Here is a 13501-nt window from a genome sequence, read left to right as displayed (position 1 = left end):
GCTGCATGTGGGATATGGACTGCTTCAGTATCTGAAACTCTTAATAGTCTTAAGATGTTGTCTCTGACTAGTCAATGTAACTTATAACTATGCAAAAAATGACTCCTTATGTGAAACTCACCTGTTAAGACTTACCGGTGGCCTATCAACTACCATTAAATACAACTATTTACACCCTCAAACTCAGCATAGGAAAGAGAACTGGTAGTCACGTTATACCTTAGTCACCCAGAGCCCAATACAGGGTGAACATCACAAGCGAATGCGAGGAGGAATTCCTGCAGCTAGATTACCAATTCCCATTCAGTCTCATTCACACTTTGCCACTGCTGACCCTTCCTCTCCCAGAGAGCTGTAAATGGGCTAGCAAGAAAAAGCTACCAATGGAAAAAAGACACGGTTCCTGCTATAGTTAAATGCCACTGTTACCATCAAGCCTGGTTGTGCCATTGATGCTAAGAAGTACATATAGAAGAAAAGGAATCATTTTAGTTTGGTTTACCATAGCAACACAAGACTTTTATCTGTGATGTAAAAATATTTAAAGCCATGCCTCTCCAATCTACCCCAATTCAGGAGGTAGCTAATACTAATGAACAGCATGGATTCTTCTTAGGGGAAGTGACAGATCCATAAGAAAATTTCTGATATTGAGATATCATGGTTCATTGCAGGAATACAAATTTTAAATCAGACACATATGTAGGAGTGCCCATTCTTTCAGAAATTGAATTTTGACTGAACTGCAATTTCACTAACAGTCTTTTGTTCAACTTCTTGGCCTTAAGGTGCAATGGAAGATTGCACCTTAAGGTCCAATTCCCCTTAAGGTGCAATGGAAGATTTGTGGTACTTTTTAATGAGATGGGAAATCCATCATTTATTTAGTCCTTAATCAACATTATCACTTATTGAACAGAGAAGCATGTGCAGTCTTGAAAATTTTGTATTTAATGTCTAACAACTGTAGATGAAATTCAAGTTGACTCAATATTCTGTGAAGCAGTCTTCAATGAAGGATCGCCATTCCTAGTACCACAGTGAGATGCTGTGTAGGTATTTAATTTGCAATGTAATGTATGTAATTGATCAATATTTAAATATCATTTATTTTAGAATTTGGATTTGAACTAGTTGCATGTGGGCTTTAGTCTGTGTGTCTGAAGTGGTTTAATAATAAACTTGGATGGATTTATGTAGCTATAGTTAAAATATTTTTAAAAAAACAATCTGAGAGAGACAGTTTTCGGATACAAATGGTAATGTATTTTCATTTGGAGAATGTTTATTTTGTAGCTGTACAAAGTAAACAGTTGTGCATTAGCCTTTCAGCTTAGAGGCTTAGAGAATTGTTTTCCCCCAATATACAAATACCCATAGCTTCACAAAATCTTTTGGGTTTTGGATATTTGCAGAATCTTGATGAAGCTGGATGTGTAAGACAGTTACTTCTGATGAAAGGAGACAGTTTAGAACTGTCTAGAAATAGGTTCCCACTTCTGTTAAGTGCCATATCAGAAGTTGTTGGCTTCAACATTCAAGGGGTTATTTGAAGCTGAGAATATTTATACTCTGTTCTGTGAAGGCTCAAGAAAGAATTGCCTTTAGTGTCACATGCACTCAAATCAATGCAGTGAAAAGTTAGTAATGTGACCTCTTGGTGCCACCTGAGGTACAAGATACCTCGATACAGAATTATGGATGTTACAGAATTGAAATAGTAAGAAAATAAACTAATATAGGAATACAGAGTTTAAAAAGTCCAGGATGAGAATTAAAAAGTATCTTTAAAATACTCAAGTTGTAGTCCATTTACATTGAATCCATGCCAGCTGGGCTTTAGAATGTGAGGCTTCACCACCTCCACACGCTGGCCTCTGTCCTGAACTCACCTCTAGGGCTCATCCTTCTTGCTGGCTTGGGTTCACTCTGCTCCCACTCCAGTCTCTGGCCTGCGATTCACTTCTGGTGCTTGGCCCGTATAGGCTCTGTTCCTGCTCCAGGTTCCGGCCTGCAAATCACTTCTGGGATTCACGTCTGCAATCACATCGGCCCTCACTTGCTCTACTCCTGCTCTGAGCTTCAGCCTGTGACTTAGTTTTGGGACTTGGTCCTCACACAATCTGTTCCTGTTCTGGGCTCTGGCCTGTAACTCACTTCTGGGACTCACACCTCACATGCACTGCTCCCGCTTCAGGTTCTGGCCTGCGACTCATTCCTGGGACTCAACCCATACACGGTCTGCTCCTGCTCCAGGCTCCGGCCTACAACTCACTTCTGGGATTTGGCTCTCACATGCTCTGCTCTCAATCCAGGGTCCAGCCTGCAACTCACTTCTGTGAGTCGGCTCTCACATACTCTGCTCCTGCTCCACACTCTGGCCTCCAATTTGCTTCACGACCTACACACTCTGTGCTCCCACTCCGGGCTCCGGGCATGACTCATCTCATGAGCTGATATAGGACTCTGTTCATCATTGCCTCCAGGTTGGGTACTTCAAGAAGTTAAAAGTTGGATGGGGGGGGGGGGTGGCATGTATGTGGAAGAAAAACTGCAGCAAGAAGAACAGAAAGGAAAAGGAGCTGGCGAACAGAGGAACTCTGGTTGGAGCATCTTTCTCTGCCGCCATCTTAACCAGAATTTTAATAATAACATCAGCTGGGATCATAACACATTTCCCTTTGAAGGGAGGCTAAATGATATTGAAGACAAAGAAAGGTGACCAGTTGCACAACAATATGAATTTGCTTTCAGGAAATACAGGAAGAGAGTGAACATGCCACTGATGTAAATGATTTATTGGAGAAGAAGGTCTTGAATTTGCTTTTTCTTTTTCACAAAACAACGTAGATGATGTCCATGATACCCCTAATGTCATTGTTAAGGTGGATCAATATATTGTTAAAGAAGGCCTAAGTATATGTAGTTAGATGATTTAAAGAAATAGAGATTCTGAAATAAAAATCATAGAAATACACTTACAAATTGGGTGACAATTGTTTTAGGACTAATATTATATTAATAAAAATTGTGAAGTTACATTGAAGTTTCTGAATTTCATGATGGGAAATGCTGCGGGTAACCCAACTGAAATGTCATGCCAGGGATTGAAGTATGCAATAAATATGTTACAGATTTGATGATAGCCTGTGTAGAAGTACAGAGTGCCACTGCTTCTGTTTGAGGCCCAGACATTCACTAAAACTAGAAATAGAAGAGATTCAACAGAGGCCAGTCATGGCCATCTACCTACTATGTGGAATAGTGGCACGTCATGATCTAGCTAGTCAAATCAAAGATGTTCTGTATGTATTCAACTAAATTGGATAGATGTTCAGATAATCACTCAGGAAGTGTTTGTCCAACAAGAGGTTATTAAAGAAGAAGCTCAAAGATTTCTTCAGAAAATCAGTGCTCGGTTATACAACAAGAATGTCTTGAACATTTGAAGAGAATCTGGCTTACAGAAGATGGCAGTCAAACTGCATTAACAAACAGCAGAAAGGGATTCACACACTCGAAATGGTGCAATAGAAGAAAACAGACGTACTGCAGTAAAGGAGTGTGTAATTGTTACACTGCACCAGAAGAGACTAAACAACATTAGAGTATAAAGGGCCACAGAGTAAGTAACTGAAGAAATGTTGAACATCTATATTCTTCCTATTACCAGTGTAGCTGTTTGGCAAAAACGTCTGAGGCTAATTGTAAAATTTCAATCAATTCTTAGGCTCCGAATATTATGGTGAAACTTTCTATGGATCTTACTACCTGAATCTGCAAGTTTTTTCCACTGTTGATGGTAAAGTGCTACTTTCTACTGGAGTCTGCAGAAGAATAACATGAATCTGAAGAAAATGTGGCAGTAGAACTGTCACTGACAGAAAAGCTGTGTTTTACCCTAGGACTAGGAAGGAAATTATCATTGATTCATTTCCAAGCAGTCTTTGAAAAAAGATCTTTGTTCTTCTTTACATGTAGCGTTTCACTTCTGGATGAAGTGTTGAATAGTTCTTTCATCATTCCAGTAGAATGATTCAGCTGTGCAGCTCTTCACGGGAGCTGAAAGTGTTTCAGTTTTGACAAACCAATACATTCAGCCAGTATGCCAAAGCAAAGACAGAATGCCGAAGATGTGAATCAGAATTTTAATTTGTTGTCATTCTCTTTGTATTTAGGTTGTGAAGACTTTTCCTTTGCTGATGCATCTCTGAGGGATTATGAGACTTGTTCCTCAGAGGTGGAGAAGGAGATGCGCTGTGGAGTTTGCCCCTCTGCTGCCAAGACTGTACAGATGCCATTTGTATCTGCAGGAGATGAAAGAGAGAATGCCTTGTGAATAAGGGGTAGAAATTCAAGCATGTCAAGAGTACATTGTCAGTGTCAATAATGGCAAGCAGCACAGCTTTAAATATGGCAATGGTGCCAGGGATCCCGTGATGTCCTGGTGATGACAAGTACTCTCACCTTCAGTGCGAGGGAGAATAGAATGAGCAAAGAGCCATAGTTTGTGCAAGTTTGGAATACTGCATGAGAAAACTTACTAGGCCTTGAAGAGAGAAATCCTTCTTGGATCTTACCAAAATTGGTACTTGGCCAATTTCTGGTCAATTCCGTCCCACAAATTGAAAATTGCAGAGCAATTATAGAGTCCATAAATTCAAAAGTCCTAAAATCAGATGGGATTTAGGGTGGGTTGGCTAGATGGATACAAAACTGGCTTGGTCATACAAGACAGAGGGTAACAGTGGACAGGTGTTTTTCAATATGGAGACCGGGAACTAGTGATGCTCCACAGGGATCAGTCTTAGGTGTCTCTGTTGTTTGTAGTATATATAAATGATGTGGAGGAAAATATGAGCAGTTTGATTAGTAAAGATTGGTTAAGTTGCTGATAGTGCCAATGATTGTGAAAGGATACAACAGGATATAGAAAGATTAGTGACTTGGGCACAGAAATGGCAGATGGCTTTTAATCCAAACAAATGCAAGGTGATGCATTTTGGAGGATCAATTTTCAGTGTGAATTATATTATAAGTAGTAGAACCCTTAAGAACATTAATATACTGATAGATCTGGGTGTGCAGGCCCATGGTTTCCTTAAAGTGGCAACACAGGTGGCCAAGGTGATTAAAAAGGCAGATGACCTGCTTGCCTTCATCGACTGGGGCATGGAGTACAAGAGTTGGCAAACAATATTGCAACTATATAAAACCCTTGTAAGGTCACATTTGGAGTATTGTGTGGAGTTTTGGTAGCTACCAGAAGAATGTGGAAGAGAAGGTTCACCAGGATGTTGCCTGGTCTCGAGGACATTGGTTATGAGGAATGGTTAAAAAGACTAGGATTGTCTTCACTGGAAAGATGGCTGCTGAGAGGAGACCTGGTAGAGGTCAACAAAATTGTGAGAGGCATAGTTTGGGTGGATAGTCAAAGACATTTTCCTAGGGTTGATGTTTCAATTACAAAGGGACACAGGTTCAAGGTGAGAGGGTGAAAATTTAAGGGAGATGGGCAAGGGACGTTTTTCTCGCAGAGACTGGTAGGAGTCTGGACCGCACTGCCAGAAGAGGTGGGAGAAGCAGGCATGTTGGCGACATTTAAGAGGCATCTGGATGGGTACATGAATAGGGAGGGAATAGAATAAGGGCAGCAGGTTTGTTTTGTAGTTACGTTAGGGCATGATGATCGCCGCAGGCTTGGAAGGCTGAAGGGCCTGTTCCTGTACTTCTCTTTTGTTCTTTTGTTCAATTATATGATCAAAATTCTGGAAGGAACAGCATAATTTACAATGTCTGTCAAATTTGTCCCTACTCCGGCTCCACATTGCACGGATGAAGGCCTACTTAGAGTTTGAAGCACTTTGATGACCTACATGTTCCAGAAGCTGAATGTTGGAATTAATTCTAATTTGCAGTGCCTGGAATTAGAGAGACATTAATGGCCTCAAAATGTCATTGGTAACCTTACTTGCCCATTGCAGTAGCTGACACCATTTTTAAAGCACCGAATTTTGATCAACTAAAATGTCTCATAATTTTAATCCAGAAATTGGGGTCCAGATCCCGCGCTTCTATTTTAGGATGAAAATCATCAGCGTGTGCTCCCTATCACTAGGAAGCCTAGGTTGATTCTGTTGAATGCTGAACTGGCAGTGAGGGAACCTAAGCAGGATTTCAAATAGGCACCACCACTTTAAAATGATCATTTAAGTAAATGTTGTCTGCATCAATGTGATAGTTCCTTTTGAATCTATTGTTAATATCTACTGCGTATTCTTCCATCTATTTTTCAACAATGTTGTTCCACTGCTTTTCATTTTTGTCACAAAAGAACAGATAGTAGTGTAGTGCTGCAGGCTATCTGCTACTACTGCTTGTTTCCCCAAGGATATTTCACTGTGTGTCCTCATATATAGTCACGTGGGCAACATTGCTTATTTACAGCTTTAAGCAGAGGAGAATCCAAACACATATGCTAGACAGCTGTATTTTCACCTTAGATCCTCAGTGAGGACCTTTGCTTGCTGTGTGTACAAGGCCACACAGTTTATATTAGGAATATCTGACCATAGCCCTACAGCTTACAGTTGAGAAATTCTGCAATACCGCACATTTTACAGGCACGAAGTGACCTCCTGTGTGGTATGATGACACTCAAATAAATCATGATGATGTAACTGATTCTAATACCAATGCGAGAAAAAAGACCCGTCCAGGATGAGCACGTGAAGAGATAAAAGTTGCACTATGTATAGATGTAAATAAAGGATAGCACACAAAGAGTTGAAGAACCTTACTTAGAGGTAAGGACCAGGTAGTTTCAGGATCAATGTACAAAAGACCACAGACTGAGATACTCCAGAGCAGTGTCTGAATCTGCAGGTAGCTATCTTGATAAGAGTACATGATAAAAGCATTGTAGCTCAGGAAAAAAACCTCCTAAGCCAGAATCTGAAGTTAAAAGAAATACAAAACAAGTTAAAAGAAGGAGCATAGTTGAAAAGGAAAAATGCCAAAGGTGGGCCAAGAGCTTGGAAGACTTTGAGGGAAGAAGTTGGAAAAGAGATGAATCCAAAAGCAGAGAAAAGAACTTTAAAAACTTTTACCACAGGGCTATAGTGTGGAAAGACTCCAAGGGGCAGGGAAAAAACCCAAGAAGACTTTGAGGCCTAGCCATAAATTAGCAATAGTCTAGATTAGAGTGGTGCTGGAAAAACACAGCAGGTCAGGCAGCATCCGAGGAGGAGGAAAATTGAATTTTCAGACAAAAGCCCTTCATTAGGAATAGAGGCAGGGTGCCTGCAGAGTGGAGAGATAAATGAGAGTGGGTTGGGGTGGGGAGAAAGTAGCATAGAGTACGATAGGTGAATGGGGGTGGGGATGGAGGTGATAGGTCAGAGAGGGGGGTGGAGTGGATAGATGGAAAGCAAGATAGGCAGGTAGGACAGGTAATGAGGATGGTGCTGAGCTGGAAGGTTAGAGCTGAGATGAGGTGGGGGAGGGGGAAATGTGAAACCCACATTGATGCCATGGGGTTGAAGTGTTCCGAGGCAGAAGATGAAGTGTTCTTCCTCCAGGCATCGGGTGGTGAGGGAGCGGCGGTGGAGGAGGCCCAGGACCTGCATATCCTCAGCAGAGTGGGAAGGGGAGTTGAAATGTTGGGCCACAGGGCGGTGGGGTTGATTGGTGCGGGTGTCCCAGAGATGTTCCCTAAAGCACTCTACTAAGAGATGTCCAGTCTCCCCAATGTAGAGGAGGCCGCATTGGGAGCAACGGATACAATAAATGATATTGGTGGATGTGCAGGTGAAACTTTGATGGAGGTGAGGGAGGAGATGTGGGCACAGGTTTTGCAATTCCTGCGGTGGCAGGGGAAGGTGCCAGGAAGGGAGGGTGGGTTAGTGGGGGGGACATGGACCTGACCCGGTAGTCTCGGAGGAAACGGTCTTTGCGGAAAGAGGAAATGGGTGGGGAGGGAAATATATCCCTGGTGGTGGGGTCCGTTTGGAGGTGGCAGAAATGTCGCGGAAATGTGGTTTATGTGAAGGTTGGTAGGGTGGAAGGTGAGCACGGGGGGGGGGGGGGGGGGGGGGCGGGGTTCTGTCCTTGTTACGGTTGGAGGGGTAGCAATACACTGCAGAGAGAAAACATAGAATTGAAATAGTTAGACAATAGGAAGGGAAAACCCAAGTACTCCCCGAGTTCAAGCAGACATGATAGTCCATAGGGTTGGCACTTTCAATATAGATCTTGATATGACTTCAAGTATTTGATAACACAGGAGGCCCACAACAGATGGGAAGCTGGTACTCAGGAAGTGGCAGTCACAGTGCTATAAGAGTGCTTTAGATGGACGCATGGAGGAGTTGCACAATCACATCAACATGTTTTATATAAAGCAGATCCAATAGCTGAAAATGATCAAATGAGACAAATTGAGGAAGAAACTACATAGGATATATTGATTAAAACATTTGATAGATATTTTAACTCCAAAAGAACTTTAGCGATAGAACCAGCAATCTAAGCATTTGGGAGAATCAATCGAACCTTTTTAAATGGATTTATAACATCTTGCAAGTTGTTGCAGCTCTGGGACTTTGAAGGATAAATTCATTAGAGACTGTATATTACTGTATATCATAATATGGTAGAGTTCAGTCTGCAGTTTGAAAGAGAGAAGGCAAAATCGGATGTAATGGTGTTACAGTTAAATAAAGGTAATTGTGATGGCATAAGAGAGGAACTGACGAAAATAGACTGGAAGCAGAGCCTAGTGGGGAAGACAGTAGAGCAAAAGTGGCAGGAGTTTGTGGGTAAAATTGAGGACACTGTACAGAGGTTCATCCCCAAGAAGAAAAAGATTATCCGGGGAGGGATTAGACAGCCATGGCTGACAAAGGAAGTCAGGAAATCTATCAAAGAAAAAGAGAGATCCTATAAAGTGGCCAAGAGCACTGGGAAATCAGAAGATTGGGAAGGCTACAAAAACAAACAGAGGATAACAAAGAGAGAAATAAGGAAGGAGAGGATCAAATATGAAGGTAGGCTAGCCAGTAATATTAAAAATGATAGTAAAAGTTTCTTTCAATACATAAGAGACAAACGACAGGCAAGAGTAGACATTGGGCCACTTCAAACTGATGCTGGAAGCCTAGTGATGGGAGATAAGGAAATAGCAGGAGAACTTAATAAGTACTTTGCATTAGTCTTCACAGTGGAAGACATGAGTAATATCCCAACAATTAAAGGGAGTCAGGGGGCTGAGTTGAGTATGGTTGCCATTACAAAAGAGAAAGTGCTAGAAAAGCTGAAAGGTCTTAAAATTGATAAATCTCCTGGCCCTGATGGGCTACATCCTAGAGTTCTGAGGGAGGTGGCTGAGGAAACAGCGGAGGTGTTGGTTGAGATCTTTCAAAAGTCACTGGAGTCAGGGAAAGTCCCGGATGATTGGAAGATCGCTGTTGTAACCCCCTTGTTCAAGAAAGGATCAAGGCAAAAGATGGAAAATTATAGGCCAATTAGCCTAACCTCGGTTGTTGGTAAAATTCTAGAATCCATCATTAAGGATGAGGTTTCTAAATTCTTCGAAGAGCAGGGTCGGATTAGAACAAGTCAACATAGATTTAGTAAGGGGAGGTCATGCCTGACAAACCTGTTGGAGTTCTTTGAAGAGGTGACAAGTAGGTTAGACCAGGGAAACCCAGTGGATGTTATCTACCTAGACTTCCAAAAGCCCTTTGATAAGGTGCCACATGGGAGGCTGCTGAGCAAGGTGAGGGCCCATGATGTTCGAGGTGAGCTACATGTAATGGATTGAGGATTGGCTGTCTGACAGAAGGCAGAGAGTTGGGATAAAAGGTTCTTTTTCGGAATGGTAGCCGGTGACAAGCGGTGTCCCGCAGGGTTCAGTGTTGGGGCCCCAGCTGTTCACGTTATATATTAATGATCTGGATGAAGGGATTGGGGGCATTCTAGCGAAGTTTGCCGATGATACAAAGTTAGGTGGACAGGCAGGTAGTACTGAGGAAGTGGGGAGGCTGCAGAAGGATCTAGACAGTTTGGGAGAGTGGTCCAGGAAATGGCTGATGGAATTCGATGTGAGCAAATGCGAGGTCTTGCACTTTGGAAAAAAGAATACAAGCATGGACTACTTTCTAAACGGTGAGAAAATTCGTAAAGCCAAAGTACAGAGGGATCTGGGAGTGCTAGTTGAGGATTCCCTAACGGTAAACATGCAGGTTGAGTCCGTGATTAAGAAAGCGAATACAATGTTGTCAATTATCTCAAGAGGGTTGGAATATAAAAGCACTGTTGTGCTACTAAGACTTTATAAAGCTCTGGTTAGGCCCCATTTGGAGTACTGTGTCCAGTTTTAGTCCCCACACCTCAGGAAGGACATACTGGCATGTCCAGCCAGAGAATGGTGGGCCTGTGGAATTCATTGCCACAGAGAGCAGTGGAGGCTGGGACGCTAAATGTCTTCAAGGCATGTCCAGCGGAGATTCACACGGATGATCCCTGGAATGGTAGGTCTAACATACGAGGAATGGTTGAGGATCCTGGGATTGTATTCATTGGAGTTTAGAAGATTAAGGGGAGATCTAATAGAAACTTACAACATAATACATGGCTTGGAGAGAGTGGCCCTAGGAAATTGTTTCCGTTAGGCGAGGAGACTAGGACCTGTGGACACAGCCTTAGAATTAGAGGGGGTAAATTCAGAACAGAAATGCGGAGACATTTCTTCAGCCAGAGAGTGGTGGGCCTGTGGAATTCATTGCCACAGAGAGCAGTGGAGGCTGGGACGCTAAATGTCTTCAAGGCAGAAATTGATAAATTCTTGATGTCACAAGGAATTAAGGGCTACGGGGAGAATGCGGGTAAGTGGAGTTGAAATGCCCATCAGCCATGATTGAATGGTGGAGTGGACTCGATGGGCCAAATGGCCTTACTTCCGCTCCTATGTCTTATGGTCTGTCTTATGGTCTTATGGTAAATGTCAGTGTAAGGGATGAGAATAGAATCAGACTTTCTTTAACAAGAGGAGGCTTTAACTTTTGACCAGACAATCCAATTCATAACAGATAGACATCAGGGTCCAGAAGTGGTCAGTATGCAAGGGAACATAGGGGTTCCTCTGATGCAATAGGATAGGTAGGCCCCCAGGTGGCATTGTCACCTCCCAAAAGCCTGCCATTACACCAATAAAAGCAGGAAGTACGATCGTCAACTGTGCAATGATCTGGCTTCGATCAGAATCATAAAGCAACAAATATTCAGAAGGATAATCGTATCATTTTAAGTGTGACCAATTGGAACACTTCGGAAAATTCTTTAAGTTAACAACAACTTCATCAACTCAAAAGGTCCTGCAGAGGGATAATTTGTGGAGAAATAGAAATCATTCAACAAGTCAAACATTCAAGAAGTTAAAGGCACAGAACAAGACACAAAGACAACATTTTTGAGGGGGATCAAGCAGAGTTAAAACAGATTCTGGACAATCAAATGAAAGGTACAAAGATTTAAACAGAGTTTAAACTTGACACAGGAGCTGCTGTTTGAATACTGGCAGACAGCTTATCATGATTGAAGTCTGGGAGAGTCAATTCAGTTCATATAATACCAAGGCCCATGAGGAAAAGCCTTCAGGTACATAAAGCTTAGTCACAGAAGATTAAATGTCAGTAAAATATTGTATATACTGCGAAATGCATTGTCTGCATGACTGACACAAGACTCCCTAAGCAGCCGCTGTCCTCCCAGCTCCATAACAGCTGGCGAGCCCCAGATGGACAGAAAAAGCGCTTTAGTGATAGCCTCGAGGCCTCACTGGTGAAGTGCACCATTCCCAAAGATACATGGGAATCACTGGCCCAAGACCATCCAAAGTGGAGGAGGTGCATTCAGGAAGGCATCAAGCATCTCCAGACTTGCTGTTGGGGAAAAAAATGGAAGCCAGGCAAAAATAGGGAAAGGACTGTTCTGTCACATCAATGCCCCACCCCCACCCCTCTTCCCATGGCCACCACCTGCCCCAAGTGTAACAGAATCTGCGGTAGCCCTATCATGCTGTACAGCCATTGGTGAATTCACCCTGAGAATGGAAGTGAGTCATCCTCATCTATGATCGGTGATGATGAAACTGAGGAATCAGAATTCCTTATTGTTCGGCAAAATGTCTTCATTCGCCTAACTCTCTCAGAGAGTGTAGATAAAATATATCAGATTGAAGATGGTGGGAATTTCAGCACAAGTTTCCAAAGCTGTTCAACAGCTCAGGAAAACTGAATCAGGAATATAGAATGACTCTGTGAGAAGACACTAACCCCACCTACTTGTATATTCCCAGGAAAATTCCTCACCTTGTAACTGGAAAAGTAAAATCTCCATTAAACAGCATGAATGAAACTGGATTCATACTGTCACTTAAAGAACTGACAGAAGGTGGTCAGGGTTGGGAACAGGGCTTGTTCCCAAGACAATTGGAGAACTACGTTTGTGTGTGAGAATCTCATTTGCTTGAACTAAAGTGTACAAATGGAAATCCATGTTAATTTGTCTGTTCTCATTTGATAAAAATACATTTATTTCTTCATGCGGGCAATAATGCTTCAAATTGGGATTTCTTCTTCACCAGAGATTTTCCTAAGGGCAATAATTAAAATTCTGCAAAAGGAATAGGGAGCCATCTGACATGTGGATTTTATCCCAGTGCATGGTAAAGCAAACAAGGAACTCATCTTCAAGGATCAGTGACGTAATATAGGCACTGCAGAATGCATTAAATGATAAATACTAATTCTCTGGAATGATGATTACGTTTTGAGGACCTGCATTCATTTTCCTTTTAATCACATTATTCAATTGTACCTGAGAAGGAAAAGATCCATTTGTGAGTTTCTACACAAAAGTGAATCAATGATGGACAGTACTTTTTTTGACATGGTAGATCAAGGAGACAGTTAATTCCCAATTTAACCAGTCTTATTCAACCCATAAGAAGTTTTTTTTTCATGAAGACCAGCAATGATATTCAAGGCAAGAACAGATTGCAGCTTTTGTAAGAATTAAAGAGAATATTTTCAACATTTAATTACATTATGCTCCAGATTATTCATGACAGTATCCATAGGTAATCTGGGGTGGGGCAGTAGCTCAGTGGTAAACACTGTTGTCTCACGGCACCAGGGATCGAGCCTCCAGTGATTGTCTGTATGAGGTTTCCTTTGGGTGCTCTGGTTTGCTCCCACAGTCTTAAGATGTGCAGGTTGGGTGGATTGGCAATGCTAAACTACCCACAGTGTCCAGGGATGTGCAGACTAGGTGAAATAGCCATAGGAAATGCAGGATTACAGGGATGGATGGATGGATGGATGGATGGGGTGGGGTGGAGTTGTAGGTAGGATGTTTTTTGGCGAGTTGGTGTAGATTCAATGGGCTAAATAGCCTTCTTCCACTTTGTAGGGTTTCTATAGATACTTGGTCCACAGAA

At 42.1% G+C, this 13501-nt stretch overlaps 1 long non-coding RNA gene across 2 annotated transcripts in view; it reads right to left on the bottom strand.

Annotated features, from left to right (window-relative positions):
- Positions 1–4173: 4173 nt before the first annotated feature.
- The window catches only part of LOC148148815 (uncharacterized), a 114714-nt gene continuing 105386 nt past the window's right edge, over positions 4174–13501 (bottom strand). For both annotated transcript variants that reach the window (XR_015758586.1, XR_015758587.1), the window contains exon 3: positions 4174–4307. This is a non-coding gene — a long non-coding RNA (uncharacterized LOC148148815). The remainder of the gene's footprint in view (positions 4308–13501) is intronic.

The sequence above is a fragment of the Chiloscyllium plagiosum genome, unplaced genomic scaffold (assembly GCF_037043375.1).
Source record: "Chiloscyllium plagiosum isolate Xiang-an unplaced genomic scaffold, Cpla_swu_hap1 HiC_scaffold_11, whole genome shotgun sequence".
In the NCBI taxonomy this organism is placed as follows: Eukaryota; Metazoa; Chordata; class Chondrichthyes; order Orectolobiformes; family Hemiscylliidae; genus Chiloscyllium; species Chiloscyllium plagiosum.
This window is presented reverse-complemented; position numbering and strand designations above follow the sequence as displayed.